We start from the raw sequence: 20,727 nt of genomic DNA, 5'->3' as shown, positions 1-20,727 counted from the left end.
ATTCTCATAAAAACACATGTACTCTCCCTGCTGATCATGTCCGATTAATCTCCCAGACCTCAATCCCTTACAAAACAACTCCTTTCCTTCCTAGGCATGGTTAGTGCAGTCAGAATTCTTACACAAGAGACAGAACCGCACCTGTAGCCTTTCTGTCCAAACAACTTGACCTTACTGTTTTAGCCTAGCCCTCATGTCTGTGTGCAGCGGCTGCCACTGCTTTAATACTTTTAGAGGGCCTCAAAATCACAAACTATGCTCAACTCACTCTCTACATTTCTCATAACTTCCAAAATCGATTTTCTTCCTCATACCTGATACATATACTTTCTGCTCCCCGGCTCCTTCAGCTGTACTCACTCTTCATTAACTCCCACAATTACCATTGTTCCTGGCCCGGACTTCAATCCAGCCTCCCACATTATTCCAGATACCACACCTGACCCTCATGACTGCATCTCTCTGATCCACCTGATGTTCATCCCATTTCCCCACATTTCCTTCTTCCCTGTTTCTCACCCTGATCACACTTGATTTATTGATGGCAGTTCCACCAGGCCTAATCGCCACACACCAGCAAAGGCAGGCTATGCTATAGTACAAGCCACTAGCCCGCCTCTTAAAACCTCTCATTTCCTTTCCATTGTGGAAATCTATCCTCAAGGAAATAACTTCTCAGTGTTCCATCTGCTATTCTACTACTCCTCAGGGATTATTCAGGCCCCCTCTCTTCCCTACACATCAAGCTCGAGGATTTACCCCCACCCAGGACTGGCAAATTAGCCTTACTCAACATGCTCTGAGTCAGATAACTAAACTAACTCTTAGTCTAGGTAGACACTTTCACTGGATAGGTACAGGCCTTTCCTGCAGGGTCTGAGAAGGCCACCGCAGTCATTTCTTCCCTTCTGTCAGACATAATTCCTCAGTTTAGCCTTCCCACCTCTATACAGTCTGATAACAGACTAGCCTTTATTATTCAAATCAGCCAAGCACTTTTTCAGGCTCTTAGTATTCAGTGAAACCTTTATATCCCTTATGGTCCTCCATCTTCAGGAAAAGTAGAACGGACTGAAGGTCTTTTAAAAACACACCTCACCAAGCTCAGCCACCAACTTAAAAAGGACTGGACAATAATTTTACCACTTTCCCTTCTCAGAAGTCAGACCTGTCCTCAGAATGCTACAAGGTACAGCCCATTTAAGCTCCTGTATAGCCAGACACCAGACCAACTTAGACTGTGACTCCTATTCACCATTCTCAACTACTCATACATGCCCTGCTCTTGTTTACACTGCCAGTTTACACTGTTTCTCCAAGCCATCACAGCTGATATCTCCTCCTGCTATCCCCAAACTGCCACTCTTAACTCTTGAAGTAAATAAATAATCTTTGCTGGCAGGACTATGCTGAACCTCCTTAGGCACTCTCTAATTAGCTGTCCTAGGTCCTCCCAATTCTTAGTCCTTTTATACCTGCTTTTCTCCTTCTCTTATTCCATTTAGTTTTTCAATTCATACAAAATGGTATCCAGGCCATCACCAATCATTCTATACGACAAATGTTTCTTCTAACAACCCCACAATATCACCCCTTACCACAAGATCTCCCTTCAGCTTAATCTCTCCCACTCTAGTTCCCACGCCGCCCCTAATCTCACCTGAAGCAGCCCTGAGAAACATCGCCCATTCTCTCTCCATACCACCCCCCAAAAATTTTCACCGCCCCAACACTTCAACACTATTTTGTTTTATTTTTCTTATTAATATAAGAAGGCAGGAATGTCAGGCCTCTGAGCCCAAGCCAAGCCATCGCATCCCCTGTGACTTGCACGTATACGCCCAGATGGCCTGAAGTAACTGAAGAATCACAAAAGAAGTGAAAAGGCCCTGCCCCGCCTTAACTGATGACATTCCACCATTGTGATTTGTTCCTGCCCCACCTTAACTGAGTGATTAACCCTGTGAAATTCCTTCTCCTGGCTCAGAAGCTCCCCCACTGAGCACCTTGTGACCCCCGCCCCTGCCCACCAGAGAACAACCCCCTTTGACTGTAATTTTCCATTACCTTCCCAAATCCTATAAAATGGCCCCACCCTTATCTCCCTTTGCTGACTCTCTTTTCGGACTCAGCCCTCCTGCACCCAGGTGAAATAAACAGCCATGTTGCTCACACAAAGCCTGTTTGGTGGTCTCTTCACACGGACACGCATGAAACTGACCTCGTGATCTGCCTACCTCGGCCTCCCAAAGTGCTGGGGTTATAGGCGTGAGCCACCACGCCCGGCCAATTTTTTGTATTTTTAGTAGAGAAGGGGTTTCACTGTGTTAGCCAGGATGGTCTCGATCTCCTGACCTCGTGATCTGCCCACCTCGGCCTCCCAAAGTGCTGGGATTACAGGCTCGAGCCACCACACCCGGCCAAATGGAAATGTTAGTAATGACCAAGTATATGCCAGAGGAAAAAAAGTGAAACTATGAATAATTTCATGCCTTTGGAATCAAAATTTCTGATCACTTGACTTTCTTGTCCTCTCAGCCTTCAAATCTCAAAATATAACAACTTTTACATGTATTTTTATAAGTAACACAAATTTACAAAGCATTAAATTTATTCAAGTCACAAAGTTGATTCTGCATGCCAACACTGACCAGGGGCACAAAAACCAGCCATTTTGTCCTCTCTCTGACTTTCCCTGTTATTCTAGAAGTGTTTCATTGTCAAATGCATACTACTGTACAGAAGAGTTTGGTAAATTTACCTCATGGTCTAACAGCCTCCACAGACAAGCAGCTTAATCTAATAAATGGAAAGATTTATGATAGATTTGTCTTTCCATAATAAATGGAAAGATAAATGGTCAGTAATGGAGAAAGCAGGGTGTGTTTCTTCAACTAGGGACTTTTTCTGTCTGGATTTTACCCACTTGGATTGACCAGACAGGGGAAAAGAAAATCTCAGAAAAGCTACCATTATGTGAAATCAAGTTCAGTAACAGAACTTTGGAAATGGAAAGAAGAAAAGCAATTTGCAAAGCCATATCCAGCCAGATGCCTCTTTGCTTCATTTTTGTTGTTGTTGCTTTTGTTTTTGTTTTTGTTTCAGATGAGCAAACTCAGATTCAAAGAGGTAGATAACTTACTTGGAGTCACACAGTAATATCGGAATTGGATCCCCTAGCACTTTCAGGAAGCAATTCCATGTGCTCACACTTATAAATAAATTATCAACTACTCTTTTTAGCTTTTTTTTTTTTTCTTTTTTGGTATAGATCCACAGTTCCATGTTTAAGCAGCTCCCCTGCGTGCTTTTATTACCAATTTTCTTTGAACAAATAAAAATGTTCTATATTCTTTTGGGCAGTTTACTTTACTTGACAATAGTTGACTCATGGGAAAATTTAATTGGTCATAGGAGAATGTGCTAGTGAATATGAGGTTTAGTTAAAAATTAAAACTAAATACTCTAACTCTGGAATGTTCCTTGAATTCTGGGGACTGCCTAGAAAAATCAGACATGAGAGTGCCAGAGTGTGTGCAGCTGTCTAACTGCAGGGCATATGCTCAGGTGGCGGGGGGGTGGCTCGTATCTTCCTAAGAGTTGTTTCTGTGGTTGCTGGGACCTCCTCAGATTCTGGATTTCATGACAGAAATAAGGTTAGCTGACCTTGAATTGAGAAGCAGAGGCAACAGCTGAATTTTTACAGGCATAAGTTCCAATTCATCTGGCCTGTGGCATCTGCAGCTGCTGCCTACAGGGTAGGACTTCTGACCCCTCCTGCAAAGGCTTCCTGGTCAAAGCAATGCTTACTAGTTTTCCTTTGTCTGGAATCTCTGTCAGATCATTTTCCAGACAAATCTCCACTCTTTTCCTGGGGAGTATTCCAGGAAAGACAGCACTTGAACTGATGTCAGCCATTTGCTTTTGATTACAAATTTATTTCTGTATGTGCTGCAGCTAAATGTCATGGTGAGATTATAGAAAGCAGGTCCAGGGTGAGCTGCAAGATATTATTATAGAAAGGGGGAATAAACATCGGGGCGGAAAGGCACAACATGCACTGAATGAAATTGAATTGAATTAAAAATAGCAGAATACATAGATATGAATTGTTCCATAAATCAACTCTCAGTTACATACATTGAATCTTGGTATTAATTTTATATTTATGTAGTATATACCCCTTATTGTGGGACACAGTTTAAAATTTTGAGATATCTAATAGAAATACATAACAAATATTTTTATTCTTTATGAAGGTTGACTGCTATTACTTTATTAGTGATATTCTAGATTAAATCACTAAAATTTCCTAACCGGCTGTGCTCAGTGGCTCACACCTGTAATCTCAACACTTTGGGAGGCAGAGGCGGCAGGATCACTTGAGCCCAGGAGCTCAAGACCAGCCTGGGCAACATAGCAAGACTACCTCAACAAAAAATTTAAAAGTTAGCTGGGCATGGTGACATGCAACCGTAGTCCCAGCTACTAAGGAGGCTGAGTTGGGAGGATTGCTTGAGCCCAGGAGATTGAGGCTGCAGTGAGCTGTGATTGCACCACTGCACTCCAGGCTGGGTGATAGAGTGAGGCTCTGTCTCAGAAAAAAAAAAAAAAAATGACAATAGTTATATAATTACGTAAAACTATTAGAAGTCCTGTAGATCTGCTTTATATGAATGATGTTTTCTGAAAAGAGATTATGTGTCCTTAAATCAGATAGGCACTACAGGAATTAAGGTTAAGTTCTGGCTTGATGAAATTTAGGCATTTGGCATCATTTATTTTCTTAAAGACATACATCAGCAATTTGCATTGAACTTATATATATATAACATAGTTTAATCTCAGAAAATTTTCCTGTTCAGGAGTTATTATTTCAACTCATTCTAACACTGAGTTTAAATGACTTCCCATTTAACTCAGTTGACTGCAATGGTTCTCCATTTAACTCAAAGTAAAAGCCAGAGTTCTTACTGTGTTCTGTAAAGCCCAGCCTAAACTGGTCCCCTGTTACTTTTTTGACCTCTTCTCTCACTACTGCCTTGGCTCAATGCTCTACCCACATTGGCCTCTTCATTGTCCCTTGAACACATCAAGTATGCTCCTAGCCTAAGGCATATTCTAGGCTCAAGCTATATTTTAACTGTCCCTTTTCCAGGGACTTCATTCCCTCAAACATTCCTTTAGCCAGCTCCTTTATCCCCTACAACTTGTATTTAGTTCTTGTTTCTCAAGGCAGCCCACCTTGGCCACCGTATTTTATACTGCTAACATAGCCACCCACACCCATAACCCCACTCTAGTTTTTCATTTTTCATAGCACTTGTTACTTTTTAACATGTTTTTATTCTTTATTATGCTTACTGTTTATTTTGCTAGAACGTAAATTTTATGAGGCATGAAATATTCCTGTTCAAGAGTTGTTGTTTCAACTCAATCCAACACTAATTTGAAATGACTTCCCATGTAACTCAGTTGACCAGCATATAGTAATTGCTCAAGAAACATTTGTTGAAAGAATGTTGCTGAACAAAAACCCTTCTGTATCTTTTTTCTTTTAACTCTTCCACTATCACTATGTACCTATATTTATCTATATTTATATTTATTTTTTTTTGTATTTTTTAGTTCTGGGTACATGTGTAGGAGGTGCAGGTTTGTTACATGTAGACATGTGCCACAGTGGTTTGCTGCACCTATCAAACCATCACCTAGATATTAAGCACAGCATGCATTAGCTATTTTTCCTAATACTCTCCCTGACCACCAACCCCCCAACAGACCCCAGTGTGTGTTGTTCCCTTCCCTGTGTCCATGTGTTCTCATTGTTCAGCTCCCACTTATAAGTGAGAACATGCAGTGTTTGGTTTTCTGTTCTTGTGTTAGTTTGCTGAGGATAATGGCTTCCAGCTTCATCCATGTCCTTGCAAATTTCATTCCTTTTAATGGCTGCACAGTATTCCATGGTGTATATGTACACATTTTCTTCATCCAGTCTATCACTGATGGTCATTTGGGTTGATTCCATGTCCTTGCTCTTGTGAATAGTGCTGCAATGAACATACATGTGCATGTATGTTTGTAATAGAATGATTTATATTCCTTTGGGTATATACCCAGTAATGAGATGGCTGGATCAAATGGTATTTCTGATTCTAGCTCTTTGAGGAATTGCCACACCATCTTCCATAATGGTTGAACTAATTTACACTCCCACCAACATTATATAAGTGTTCCTCTTTCTCCACAACCTTATCAGCATCTGTTATTTTTTGGGTTATTTTTTCTTTTTCATTTCATTTCTATATTTATCAGCATATATTCTTTATTCTGTTCTGTTCTTTTTGTATTGCTTGACTTTTTAATAATAAATACATATTTTTATAATTTTTCCCAAAGTCAATAAAATGTATAAAGAGTGGAAGAGGCATAGATAAAATAAGTTTGTGTGTGCAGGAGAGAAGGGTTGATAATGAAACACCTTTTTAAGCCATTAGTAACATTTAGCAGCCTAGTTTGGCTGTATATAATTACATTTTGTTAATATAGTAGAGTCCAGTGGACATTTGCATGATTTTTCACTAAATAAACTTTTTCAACAAAATCCATATTTTTCAAGGAGATTTTTTTTTTACAGTGAATGGAAGCAGACAATAAACAGACAATTAAATATCAAGAAATGATACATATTATGAAGAGAAATAAAATAGGGTAAGGCTATAGAGAATGATGGACAGAGATATAGAGGGTGAGGGGAAGGTACAAGTAACCGGAGCAACATTGTAAGTATTTTGTAAAATATGTTTTATGTATATGTACTTGTGAATTTCTGAGTTACAAACCAGTAATGTCTTCTTCTTTGGAATTTTTTTTTTTAGTTTATGTGCTGCCGAAGTGAGCACCTTCTTTGGAATTTTTTTTAGTGACAGGAGATTTATAGCTTGAAACAGATTTTCCATGCTCATAATGGCTGTGAAGGAGTTAGGGGTACAGTGGAATTCCTAAATTCTCTCTTCATCGGGGTTGTCAGATTTTTTTTATTGAATCTAGGAATGAGCCCATGGTCTCTGCAGTTTAAATTAATAATTTTCTTTGCTGGAAATTCATGCCAATTTTTAACACTCCACTAACAAAGATATGTCTACTCCGGAAGTCTCTCACATGATAATGTTTAACCTCTAACCATTTTCTCACTATCTCAAATTCACATTTTAAAGATTCACCCATTGAAAAGTTAACATGTTTTTGTCCTTTAAGTGATGCTTAGTTTTTTTCTATAGAGAAAAAATGGTTTAAATATATAAGATCTAAATCCAGACAAGATCTGATAAGTCAGATCTGATAAGTCAGAGCATTTCCAATGGATCACCATAGATTGGTAATTTTCTTTTTTCCTGGATTATATTAACTGAGTGAATGTGACCCCTTTGTTTCAGTTGTAGAAAATCTGGTCCTTCTACAGTGTTCTGCTCAAGAAGTTAGACCATTTGGATGGTGGGCTTATACAAGGAAGCTGGGAAAAACAGAACTTCTCCACTACCAAGAAAATTCTTAAATTGAAAACCCTCAGGTTCAACTGACATGTTTTGACATTTAACTTACTTTTTCATAAAATAAATGCTAACCATTAAGTATAAGGACAGGTGCTTACTTGTTTGGGCAGGATAAATGTAAAAATATATTTCAGGGTCTGCCTTTAAGAAGACTACAATCTGACATGACAGATAAATAATGTGAGTTCAAAAACGTGTTGTTAGATAAGAGAAAAATCATTTTTCGTTCATTGATGAGACATCGATTCATTAACAAAGATGCACCAGCCGGGTACGGTGGCTCACGCCTGTAATCCCAGCACTCTGGGAGGCCGAGGCAGGCGGATCACGGGGTCAGGAGATCGAGACCATCCTGGCTAACACAGTGAAACTCCGTCTCTACTAAAAATACAAAAAATTAGCCAGGCGTGGTGGCGGGCCCCTGTAGTCCCAGTTACTCAGGAGGCTGAGACAGGAGAATAGCGTGAACCTGGGAGGCGGAGCTTGCAGTGAGCTGAGATCGCGCCACCACACTCCAGCCTGGGCGATAGAGCGAGACTCCGTCTCAAAAAGAAAGTTTCACTGAAAATAGTCCAGAAGGAGGGAGCAATGAGGAAAGAATATTTTACAGGATGAAGAGGTAGGAAATATTGAACTATAGCAAGTAGTTGGACATGGCTATTATACAATGCAGGTAAAAGTAAGTAATGGGAAATCAAGTGGAAAGTTTATTAGAACTGGCAGATCTTGAGTGCATGGAATAGGTAGAGTTGGTTGCCTGCCCTGTCCTGCATAACCCAGGGGTATTTAATCCTACCCTCAGACCCAAGCCTGAATTCTCAGCATCCCATGTAAGTCATTAGCCTCCCATTATTAGGGATTAGTTTAGGAGAAGCACATGGCCAATTAGATGAGAGAGTTGTCTGCTGTGAGCCTTCTGGCAAATGTCATCTTGCTATTAAACATTAGAAAGAAATGTTCCCACTCCTTCCAATGTTGGATCTGCATACGATACTTGAAATTTTTACAGCTCTTTTGTCATCAACCTGAGGATGAAGCCAACAAGAGAAAGAGAACATGGATCCAAGAGAACTGCTAAGAAGCAAAGGTAGGGGCCTATCTATGAAATTTCTTAATATTTGTGACATAATAAGATCCAGTGTTGCTTAATTCATTTAGAATTGTGGGTTTTTAAATTATTTGCATTTTAAAGCATCTTAACTGATACAGTCAGGCTAGGGAATTTGAACTTACATGTATCAGAGCAGACAATGAAGAAGTACAGATACTTATAAGTAGAGGATAAGTATTAGATTAATCTGGGCATGGTGTTTGAGATGGATTTAGTTAGGATGAAAGTGGATAGGAGAAGCAAGTTAGTAGATGATCATAATTATCTAGGTAAGAGATAATGCAATTCCAAACGCGGGTGAGGCCATGATGAAAATAGCTTTGAATAGACATTAGACAATTTTGAAATAAAAGTGGACGAGCAAGAATATTTGCAGGTAGGAAAAAATCAGGCAATAAAGAGAGAAAGAAGAAATTATTCTGGAAAATAAACGTGTTCTTGACCATTTCTCACTGGAATTCACTGTCAGGAGCCGCAGTTTATATGGATTCTTGGAAGAGAGTGCTGTAGATCATAGCAAACTGTTGTATTCAGCAGCAGCCTGCTTGACAACACCTCCTCCAACCTCTTTCCTTCCTCATTCTTTGTCCCTTACTCCAGTCTATAGGATTGTACCCTCTAGTGAAGGAGTTTTACAGAAGCCTTTGCCTCGGGCTCTGCTTCCAGGAGAACCCGAAACCAAAATACTCTCCTTAAGGAAGGATGGACTAAATAAAACAAAATTACTTTCCATATTTAAAATTCTGTGGTTCTAATAAACAAAATAACGTGCTTTCTAAAAGCAACTGCCCCAGAGAGGAGGTATGACAATTTCCCCTCTCAAGAATATCATTAACAGTTAAATCCTATTACTACAGGCCAACAAAGGGCCTTCCAAGTTCCTTTGCTTCACTGCTATTTTGTTGAGTTTACTGCTTTTTGATTTCCCTATATTGCTGGTCTTGGGCTTGAAAATGGCTTTCCTATCCTGGAACATTTGTTTTCATGATTTCAATGTGTTGGAATATATCATGTGTAAGAATTCTGGCACATTCTAAAGAGAAGCCTCAAAAAACATATTCTAGTTTCCAAATGGATTGGCTAATAAGAGTAATATAAATGAAAATGAAAGAAGGCAACAGGAAACAATATTGAAATTTCTAACTTAACCAGGCATAGGAGACCAGAACAGTAATGGAAACAGTCAGGGCTCTCAGTGCAGATAAGCATTTCACAGTCTGATCTACAGGCCCTACCAGTGCCATCAGTTCCAGGCATTTCAGTAAAGTATGAATCACCTCTCCTGTGGAGGTAACTGCAGTGAACCTAGAACTCAACCATTGCATAAAAAAAGCACAAAGACCCCAAAGAAGGCAAGCAGTCATGAATGGCACATGTAATTCCTTGTAGGTGAGACTAGGTATATGGGAAGTAACTCTAGGATTTTACTCAGAAATAAAATATTGTAAACTAAACCACTGAGAAAAAAAAATGGAAGGGTAAGCATGAACTTCATTCCTCAAAGGTATCAAATATGTAGGATATTTATTTCTTTAACTTCAGAGATGGCTCATCAAATCTGAAAATGAAGTTATTTGTTAAAATAAATTGATTTGAAATAGTTTTCACCTTTTGAATAGTGTGGGGATTTTCCAGAATGCCTATGAAACGTAAGGCATGTACTAGGTTCACATATCCAGAATTAAATAATAATATTCTTGTCTCTACCATTTCATAAACAACTTTCCAGACACTGGAGACAAGCCCAGAGTATTCAAGAGGCTTTACACACTCAACACCCACATCTACAGTCACTTTTTGCCATGGGGGATCCTTGGTGGAGCTGGCAAGGGACATTATTAGGCAGTGCAAGCATTCTCGTGGATAAATAGCAATGACTATTAAGCACGCTTGCCTTTTTCCTCTGTAGGAATTTGTCTCCCCTTAACCTGAAAACCTTCTTTTCTTATCCTTTTTTGATTAAGGATCTGGTAAATTCATCTATAGTGGCATAAATTTATGATTAGATTTTCTAATGTTGTACCCCTCTAATACTAACATATTGCACAAAGGGTAAATTATTACATCTCCCAGAAATGTAGTCATGCTTAATGGTACCAATGCATTCTGAGAAACATGTGCTTAGGTGAGTTCTTCATCCTGTGAACATCATAGAGTGTACTCACATAAACCTAGATGGTATGGGCTACTACACACCTAGGATATATGGTACAGCCTATTGCTCCTCAGCTACAAATCTGTACTGCATGTTACTACACTGAATCCTGTGGGCAATTGTAACACAAAGGTAAATATTGTGCATTTAAATATTGAAAAGATACAGTAAAAATATAGTATAAAAATAAAAAATGGTATACCTATATAGGGCACTTATGATGAATGTAGCTTGCAGGACTAGAAGCTACATTCTAGTCCTTGCTCTGGGTAAACTGGTGCGTGAGTAGTGAGTGAATGTGATGGCCTAGTTCATTACTGTACACTATTATAGTATTATAGTACTAGTATTACTGTACCTATTATAAACACTGTACACTTACGCTACACTAAATTTATTTTTTTTTAAATTTTCTTCAATAATAAAGTTGCCTTAGCTTATTGTAACTACTTTCTAAACTTTTTGATTTTTTTACCATTTGACTCTTTTGTAATAACGCTTAGCTTAAAATAAACATTGTACAGCTATAAATATTTTCTTCCTTTATATCCATAGTCTATAATTATTTTTCTGTGTTTTAATTTATTTTATTTGTACTTTTTAATCATTTTTGTTAAAAACTAAGACACAAACATACAAATTAGCCTAGGTCTACACAGGGTCAAGGTCATGAATATCATTCTTCCTCCAGAACTTGTCCCACTGAAAGATTTTCAGGGGCAATAACATGACATGAGGCTGTCATGTCCTATGATAACAGTGCCTTCTTCTGGAATGCCTCCTGAAGGACCTGCCTGAGGCTGTTAACTTTTAAAAATACATAAATAGAAGGAGACAGTCTAAGAAAGCAATTAAGTATAGCATAGTAAATACATAAATCAGCAACATAGTCATTTATTATCATTATCAAATATTATATACTGTACCCAATGCCTGTCCTATACTTTTATAGGACTGACAGTGCAATAGATTTATTTACACCAGCATCATCACAAACACTGGAGTAATGCATTGTGCTTCAATGTAGTGATGGCTACAACATTAGGCAATAAGAATGTTTCAGCTCCATTATAATCTTTTGGGACCACTATCCCATATGTAGTCTGTCTTTGACCAAAACATTGTTAATCAATGCATGACTGTATTTGCATGGTTTTTTCTATTCAGTGGGGAAAAAAAATGCCAGTTACAAAATGACAGGCCTGCTAGTAGCGGAAAGATTGATTTGGAAGATAAAAAAGGGGTCAGTTGCCATATTCCTCACAAATAACACCAAGGATTTACTCTCCTATCCTGTTTTCACATGCATCACAACTCACTGGATTGCCTTTTCAGAATGACAAAGACCTAGCTGATTGTTTTTGCAAAAGGACCGCAAAGCATTCACATTAGGGGAGTGCTCATTTTCACTCCACCCTAAGGAGTCTTTACAGAATGAAGAAGGGAAATAAAGTGATTAATCCACTACCATGCAATTTTCCTTCTTGTTAATAGAACCTCCCCACAAGAGATTCTTCCTTTCCCCCTCTACTTCTCTCTTGGGCTAAGAAGCATCAGAAAGCCACGTTTCAGACAACCAAGCTAATGGGGGGTCAGAATCTGAACAAGGGTCCTGAGATGGGCAGAGGGCACAAGTAGAACATAAAGAGAGGATAGGGCTTGATATCAAGCCAGCAGTTTGTTGAGCCAGAGGCTCCCTATGGATTCCTTCGGTCGTGGAGCATTCAGCACTAATGAAGACCTTATACATCAGGAAGTGGAGACACGAAATGAAAAGATAAAATGTTTTTCAGTTGTTCAAAGCCTAGTGAAATCACTCCTCAGCCCAACGGCAGAACTGGAGGGGAGAATGGCTGGGCCCCATAACAGGTGCAGACAAATGCTGACTAGCAGTGAAAGAGCAGAGAGGAGAATAGCCCCTGAAAGCTTCTTTTTACTGAACCTTGCTTTTAAGTGAAATGGTCTGGATATTCCCAACAATTCTGTTACTCGATTTTACTTACAATTTCAATTGTGTATTAGGATTCTTGTGGGGGTATTTGAGGCTGAGAATAATACTCTATTATACTTCAGAATTGTCATCTCATCACTGCCGTTTTAAAGTCAAATTTGTTTTACTTTTTAATGAAAATGTATTTTCCTCCTTTTATCCTGCTGCCTCCATCCCATTGTACAAAATGTTAACATTCCTTCATTATGTCACACATGGTCTCCAACAAATGTCATCAGAATTGCAAAGTTATTCAGTGTCTTGTGACTGTTTTGCAGTATTTACCCAAGCTTCCTTGCAGATCTATTCATGAATAAATTTTGCACGCTTTGTAACTGCATTCTCAGATATTGCCATTCATAGTTTTATGAGACACTAATTGTAAGAAGTTGATATTTTTGCTGTCACATATACGTCCTTATTAATTCTAGAGTATTTTAAGCAGCAAACGGCTAAATGGGAATAAAAAACAGCACGTAAACTAAGCAGTTGCCAGCAGTGAATGGCATGCTTAATTACTGCTGGCTACGGTCCTTTAAACTAAAGAGATAACCTTTGATAATTAAACACACAGACACATATTAATTCTTTCCAACATATATCATTTCTAAAACACAAGGAAGTCAACATTCTTCCCAGTTCTATCAAATTTATGATCCTTTTATTTCCGGTTTCAGTCTGGTAGACCATTCAGGTTTTATGTTTAAGCTCAGTGCTAATGCCTCTCTCATCCGCACTCTTGACTCAAGGAAATGACCAGAAGCAATTGCTAAGTAAGTACAGGGCCCATCAGCGAGTCTAACTGGCTTGCTTCCCAGATGCTCCTGCCATCTGTTGGAAATGTAGCCCAATAGAAACAGAAGGTAGACTTAAAAATGCACTTTTCCCCGAGTCTTTTAAAAAGTGTGTTTATCACACTTTAATAATTAGCCATGTAAACAGGCTTTAAATCATGGCCTCAGATACTAAAATAAACACTGCTCCTCCACTTGGCCATGGTAGGGGAGCTTTGCATCATGATATATTTAAACAAATCTTCAATCTCCTTGTCTCCTTGTTCCATAAAATATGACATTGGCTATTAAAACAATAAGTCATACAGAGCAAAATGCAAGATGAGAGAATTGTTTTGCAGAAGAAAGAGGTCAACTAAGGGAGAAAGAATGAGACAAAAGGCACTTTGTGAGCCAAACAGGAACTATTTTCTCTCACCACATGATATGTAGCTTTTGGTAGAAGTGACTGTTGAAATTTAGATAAATTTACATAAAGTAGTATTCAATATCATGCTCATACACTTAATAAATTAATGGAGATTTTTAGCACTCATTGTATTTTCTGAACCAAAGGAGATACAAAGCACATTGGACCTCACTCCTGCCCAAAATACCATATAAATAATCAGAGCCCTAGAACAGTCATCCTCAGACTGTGCATCATCAGAATTAGCACACATTTCTGGCTACAGGATTTCTGATTCAGTAGATCTGAGGGGCCCAAGAATGTATTTTCTAATGATTTGCCAAGCTAGAGTGATGCTGCTGTTCTAGACTATAAAGCAGTAAAGGTAAGAAAGTAAGAATTCCAGAAAAGCAGAGACAGGAAGAGAAAGCCTTTGAGATGCAGAAAGCCTTTGAGATGCAGACAGGAAGAGAAAGCTTTTGAGGATGCTGAATTTTTCAGCTGAATGGGACGTTAGCATTAGGAGTCTCTAACTATAACCCCCCTCAATTAACAAGTTATAAAACAGAAACCCTTGGGAGTTATCTGACTTTCTCAGAGTCACTTAGTGGTCTAGTCCAAAACAGGAGCAAGGTAAAAAGTTTGGCTGCTTTTGCTATGACTCTCAGAACCAAACACATATTGAGAAATTTGATCACTGGTATGCTAGTTGTACTCTGTGGAGTTTCCCCCTTTAGAAAACTTTAGGAAAATGCACAAAAAGGGAGGAAAAAGAGTCTAATTCCTGGAAGTGCACATCCGTGTGGACAGGTGAATTATAAATGTACTACCCATCTCCCTCCACCTGTAAAAGGCCTGCTTCAGAGATAGAATTTTGGAGGGAGGCATAGGAATGTGGAATACCAAAGAGAGAGACGAATAGACATAAGAGAAGATGGCGTTCTTCAGGGGTACATCATGACCTTTCTTTGAGATTCCTGGGCAGTTTATGTGACTACCAGGTTGTCATCAAGGAAGTCAACCATGTCTAGAGAAGACCTCTATCATGTGTCCGAGTCTCCAGAGCCAAGAAATAGAGAGCTTATTTAACACAGTTGACAGCAAGTTACAAGACTGTCAGAAAGTCATGATCCAGAGATGACCCTGAAGGAGGAAAAGAAGGCCTTAAGACCTTAAGAAGCCTTAAAGGAGGGAAAGCAGACAAAAGGTTGAGAATTTGGCAAAATATGCCAATAAACTTTAATGCTGCTATTTGTGTTTTTATATTAAATATTTTAATAAAATATTTGTACTGGGTGTGTTTATAGGATATAATTCCTGAAGAAAATAAGACTGAATGTTTCAATGCACAGATTTCTCAAACAAAGTGGGAAATCCATAAAAAGTGTAATGTTAGCCTCAAGGTAGGAACGATGTTTTGTTCATTATTAAATATCTGGCAACTGCACATAGTAGTTGGTCCATACTTTTGGATTAAATTAAAGTTCCTTTAGAAAACTTCAGCATACTTTATCCCTAAGGAAGAAAATAAGGAAGGCGGTGTGGTTGTTTTTGAAAAAACAGTGGTAAAAAGGGAGAATTAAACACTGAGAAGCAGATAAGGTACTTCCAGTAGGAAATGAATAAGAGAAATCTAGAAGGAAGGAAAGATCATGGGAGTGTAATCAAGTGGCACTTCTATAGCCACTCAGTTGCCCTCCTACCACCATCTAAAGTTTTCTGCCCAAGGGTTAAGAGATTCTGAATGTATGTTTATTAGGAATACCATTCTCTTAGAATTGGCACCCTTAACCCAAGCAAAGTGAGATATGCGAAAGCAGCCCAGTGATGTCAGGCACTATTATGTTCAAAATCTAAACCTGGGGTATGGGGCAAGCAAATGCTAATCGACTGGCTTCCCCCATCAGTTTTTTTAGTGCCTCCCTTAATCTGGTCTACCTTTGCATCCTTTGCATATGTAGGCCACAAAAGGGCAAAATCCTATTCCAAGCTACATAGGGCCCGGTGCTGTGAGTATTCCAAAGGGCTGAAATAATCATCCCAACAGCAATCAATTCCCCTGTTAGTGGTGGACATGAATGCTGAGTGAGGTGGGCAAAGAGGACGAAAGTGAGGTGGGCAAAGAGAAGTTATGTAACAATGTTATCTTACAAAAACTCTAATGGTGTCTTTATAGAAGCCATTTCCCCAAAATACATAATACCAAGTTGTTGCTGCCTTTAATAGTAAAACGTTTGCTTCCTATAAACCCTGAAGGTGTGTTATGCAAATTAGTAAAACCTTGTAAAATGCCTCCAGCATAGCAAAACAAGAAATTCCCTCATGTTACAAACACAAGGATTCATTTACATGGAAGGAATTCCTTACCAGTCCGGGTTCATTTTTTCACTAATCAACCATTACTTAAATTTTGGTTCTGCATGAACCACATGCCCCTCATGTGCCTTGCACAGCAAAAGTTGAGTAAATGGAATCATAAAATTCCATCTTGCTGTACAGCTCTCAGGCAGGCTGAGCAAATCCAATGATGAGAAATGGGCAAAAGATCATACCAGAGGCTACCATGGTTCAACCATTTTCTAAGTTGTTTCCATTTGAAATCACTGAAATTTTGGAGACATAATCAGCCCTTGTTGCTAGTTGCTATTTCTGTGTGGTTCATTGTGGTCCAGGCTCTCCGAGGGCACATCTGGTCACACTAATGGCTCTTCCAGGCAGGACACTGCCCCATCTGCCAGGGCCTGTGGAGAGAGGGGCAGGGCAGTTCTTGCCCACAAGAGGCTCCGGGCTCATCAGCACAACCTTCTGTGGTCCTGGCTGTTTGCCTATGCAGAGAAGGGCACTGGAGCAGGGGCGGAGTGCTGTGGGTCAGCCCAAGGCATGGATTTAATGAAAGGTCTGCTGGAAGCCACATCAAACAGCAGCACGAGTCCACAAATCCGCTCAGCAAGGTAACTTGAAGGGCATCTGTCACATTTCTCTCCCGTGATGGTTAGCCCTTGATATGCCCAGAAAGAACTCTTTGCAGCACTTTTAAAATACTGACTGTACAACTCTCATATTGCCCACAAACAACTCTGAAACCATAATACAAGGCTTATCTCTGCTATTGGGTGTCCACATAGCAAGTATCCATGCCCATTGAATGCACTTAGGAATGAATAAGGAGAATGCCTTTTGAAGCTGTGGTTGGGCAGAGACTATAACAGTTCATGTGTCATACCTGCACCTTAAGTCAAGCTCACAGCCAACTGGTAAACTTTCCTCCCGCTATGTTTCAGAATCACTCTATGGCCTGAACAGTTCAGGACATAAGGAATTTAAACATGCAATTTACATATACTTGGAGGTTTCCAAATATAAGAGGTTGTGTCACATATCATGAATAAATTGAAAGCCATTAGGTACTTTAAAAAACACAGTAGATTAATGTTCCCCCTCTCTGCCCAACTCCATAATTGTTTCTTTAAGCCTCTTTTAAAGTGAAACATACATTCAAATAGTAATTTTTTTAGGCCATTGAGTAAAGCATATTTTATGCTTCCGCAGATCCACTTCGCCACCAAGGGAAGGAAACAACAAAACAGACTCAAGAATAATTTATAAGGAATTCTTAAAATTTAAAATGCAGTCACTTAGATAGAACCAGTACCCCTGGTATCTTGGATGAGTAAGATATTAAACCAGTATCGAGATGAACAAGAGAATGAAGCAATCAGATTTTCAGGTTTAAACAGCTCTTCCTCACAGTATTGTTCCCAAGGAGAAGTGATGCTAAGCTAAGCCAACGACTCATCAGACTCATATCAGAGACCCCAAGTCTCAAAGAAGATTCTTTCAGTGTACCCAGGAACTTCATCTTATGTGTTTATTAAAATTTATTTTCAGATTATCTGATTAATTTACATTCTTATTTAATGTTTCCAGTATGCATTTACATGATTCATTTATTCTTAAAGCGACTGTTAATGAAGTATCCATAATGTGTGGTTACTGAACTAGAGGCAGTGAGAGATGCAAAAAATAATCACTTGAATCAAAAGCAGAAATGTGCCTTATCACACAAATAGATAAACCACCACACATATATGCCCACCAAAGAAAAAAATTATTCAGTGATACTAGCACAGTCAGAATGACTTTATTTGGCACCATCACTATAGGTACAGAGACCACTGCAATGGGATTCTGCCGTAGAGAAGAGAGATTGGGCTCAACTCCAAATACAGCATGGGCATCTGGGAATTTATAGCCAAGGAGCAGGGTGGGTGTTGGAGGATGGAAAGTTACTGTGAAGAAACTTTAGGGTAAGGGAGATTCATGCTAAAGACAGGCCAGGGTAATTAGACATCACCTGGGTGATGGTGGAAGATAAGGGCCCCATCAGATATTGAGGGTGACTTGTTATTGAAGGTGGGAGGTTCTTTCTAAACTGACTTAGCAGGAGTCTTGGTAAAATTGGGTTTTACAAGGAAGTACACAGATGAGCCTAAGAGAAGGCTCAAGGGTCTGACTAAAGTTTGGCCAAGCAGAGAATCTTTGTCAACCTCCAGGCCAGGTCCTTTTGTGTGTGGTCAGCCTGCTGCTCCCACCTCTCCATCTCCCATGGTTCTGTGATACTCTTTCTTATCTTCTTCTTCTCCTTTTTCTCCTCATAGTACTCACTTTCCCTGATATTTTTCTCCTCCCTTGACAAGTTATTTAAGCCCAGTTGTATTTAGTAGATAAAGGATATACCAAGGCCTGGTATTTGGTATTATTAGCTCAATATATATATATAGGGTAGATGGATGGGTGGATGGATGGCTGGATGGATGGATGGCTGGATGGTGGATGGATGGCTGGATGGATGGATGGATGGATGGATGAGAAAAATAGGGACCCTATTCTGAGTGAGCTCATGGCCTAAATAACATGACAAGTAATACGCATGCACATGTTTAATAAGTCTAAAAAGTGATACATCACAAAGAATTAAGTGCAAAAGACAAATCTGTAAGGTAGAATCAAATATACTATAGTTCCACCTGTAGTTATTGCAGGCAACACTAATTTTAGGAACTGAACCACACTGGCATCATTCAGCAAGTTGACATTATGAAGATATGAGAGTCTCACTTGATAAAGTGCAGGAGAGAAATTAAATACCGAAGTTCTAGAGTTAGAACGCCTGGATTCACACATTGCCTTTATCATTTGCAGGGTGTTGGAACTTGGAAAAGTATTAACTACAGTTTTCTGTTCCTCAGGTTCCAAATTGTAAATAATGGCACCAACTTCATAAAGACATGATAAGGATGAAGTAGCATGATCCATGCACAGCATTTACATGTTGTGAGAAGTTATTTATTGAGAAGTTACTGACATTACTAAAAATTATTACTGCAAAATAATGTACATGAGTAATCTCTCTCACCCAGATAAGCCAAGAAGAGACTTTGTGCCTGTGTCAAGGGTGTACATCAATCTCATTTGAATCCCTACAGTTATGCTTCCCTCAGCAAGTGTTTCCAGAGTGAAGACTGGTTAATGAACACTTGATTTCACACAGCTACATAATAAACCTCACTCAGGTCCAGTGAACCAGCCGGGAACACATGGATGTTGAGGGAAGTGTCCTTTGCACAGAAGGAGAGAATTTGAAGAACACATACACAGTGGGAAATGCAGAAAATGCAGAAAACCCCCCAGAGATTCTGTGTGCATATGAAACAGTTATGGTGAGCACTTGCTGAATTGTTTTTAGTCACCCACATAAGAAGCTATGGCAAAGTTTAAAATGGAAAAGTTAAAATGTAAAATGTATGTATTAACTACTGTGCTAAGGTCTCATACCCTAGAGGGAAACCTCATCTCTCTTTTGAGAAGAGGAAATTAATATATGTTTGTTGAGTACTGTGATAATGTAAATTACAATCATGCCTCTCAACCAAAAGAATATCGATTCTAAGTGGTGATGGATGGTGAATAAATCTCTGTAGAGGGCTGTCATTTTCAACTCAGTGGCTCTCACTGAAGCTTTTTAAAAGCTTTACATTAAACTAAGCCAAAGGCAGATTCAAAAAATGATTTTAAAGAATTTATTTCAAAATGGATGAAATAACAATAGGTGAAGTAATAATAATTTCATAAATCTGTCTTGGAAGAAAACCAGCTAACTTATCACTTTTCAAATGGGAAAAGAATGAAAATTCTCCAGCACATACATAGCATTTTATGCTTCTAAAAATTAAAAATGGATAAAGTAGCTTTTTTTTCTTCATAAAAGTAGGGGGAAAAGGTAATTTTTAGATTGAGATCAAGGCTTCCAGGTTTGAATCTAGAATAAACTTTAAATCCCCAAAGCAATTGAGAATGATTTTTAAATATTTTAAACCTGCCTGCTTTTAACAAAAGGAACCCACTCAAAAGACAAAAGGGGGAAAAAAGTATCTAATCAGATCTTGTTCCTGTCTCCAAAGTGGTGATTTTTCAAGCACTCTAGAAGAGTTAAATAAGGGCTATTACAGAGTTTCACACTGGATGATCAACAATGTAAATGCAGAAAGAATCTCATAATTACTGAAAGAAACTTCCAGCTGTGGGCAATTAAAGATTTAACATATTAACAATAAGAACCTTCCAAACAGGGAGAAAAAAGAGGCAATTCACAGAACTTACGGTTTCCACTAAAACAATGGCATAATCAAACATCTGACCCAGAGAAGTTAATAAATAGTTGTGCTGAATTATCAGA

This window comes from Pongo abelii, chromosome 4 (genome assembly GCF_028885655.2).
Source record: "Pongo abelii isolate AG06213 chromosome 4, NHGRI_mPonAbe1-v2.0_pri, whole genome shotgun sequence".
Classification (NCBI taxonomy): Eukaryota; Metazoa; Chordata; class Mammalia; order Primates; family Hominidae; genus Pongo; species Pongo abelii.
Note: the sequence above shows the minus strand (reverse complement) of the source record.